Source organism: Nematolebias whitei, chromosome 4, assembly GCF_014905685.2.
Source record: "Nematolebias whitei isolate Nwh7 chromosome 4, NemWhi1, whole genome shotgun sequence".
Classification (NCBI taxonomy): domain Eukaryota; kingdom Metazoa; phylum Chordata; class Actinopteri; order Cyprinodontiformes; family Rivulidae; genus Nematolebias; species Nematolebias whitei.
Genome location: NC_056501.1, coordinates 12,113,963 through 12,114,865, shown reverse-complemented (window position 1 = coordinate 12,114,865; position 903 = coordinate 12,113,963).

Sequence of the window (903 nt, the reverse complement as noted above, 5' to 3'; positions counted from 1 at the left end):
TTAACTATAGGGAAAAATATTAATAATTCACGTGCTGAGGAGAAGGTGGGACACTGTGATGTCTTCACATTTACTGTCAAAACTCCATTCATGCACAGCTTGTTGTGATGAATAAGGCAATTTAAGATGAGACGAGATGTAAGATGCTTTTGTGAAGGTGCTGCCAATTGTTTGGTGATTTAAGACAAGTAAAATGTAATGGAATCTTTAATCACCAAGTGCTGAAGCTGGCTTAGGGGTGTGGGACATCACTTAACTTATAGGGAAGGATACCAGCAAGAAATGGTTGAACTCACTCGAACACACAGCATGGGTTTTAGAGTCAACAGCCAGAGTAGACCTGGAATTTATTCCACTTTGGAGTTGCCTTGGGCAAAAGGAAGAGAGCAGGAGTAATTTTGCATGTTACCTGTATCAGAGCCCCTCTGTTGGGGATTTTCTTGGTAAAAGAGAGAGTTTTTTTCCATGCATCTTCAGTTCTGGGAAAATACTCTGACTGGGGATAAAACAAAGCCTGTAACCCTCTTAGAGTCTGGGATCTCTATGCTGCCTGAGAACTATTTTTTCTCTGCTTGACGGCTTCAACCACCTTGTGGTCATTGAAAGTGTGACAATTAGGGATATGACTAGAACAACCTGCCAGACCTTGTGGCTGTTTTCAGGTTGGGCTTTTGTCCAAGTTACCATGACTAACTAAAGTCTTGAAAGACTCATCATCATTATGTTTTACTTTCAAGCAGTCATTTATTTTAGTCCTGACTATCCCTCTAGGTTTTCAATCGTCTATTTTTCCCTCTTTAAGGAGCAATCAAAGACCTTACCCTTTATATCTTTTTACACCCCATTCTCTCTCGCTTTATACATATATGTATATATATATATATACACACACATATATATATA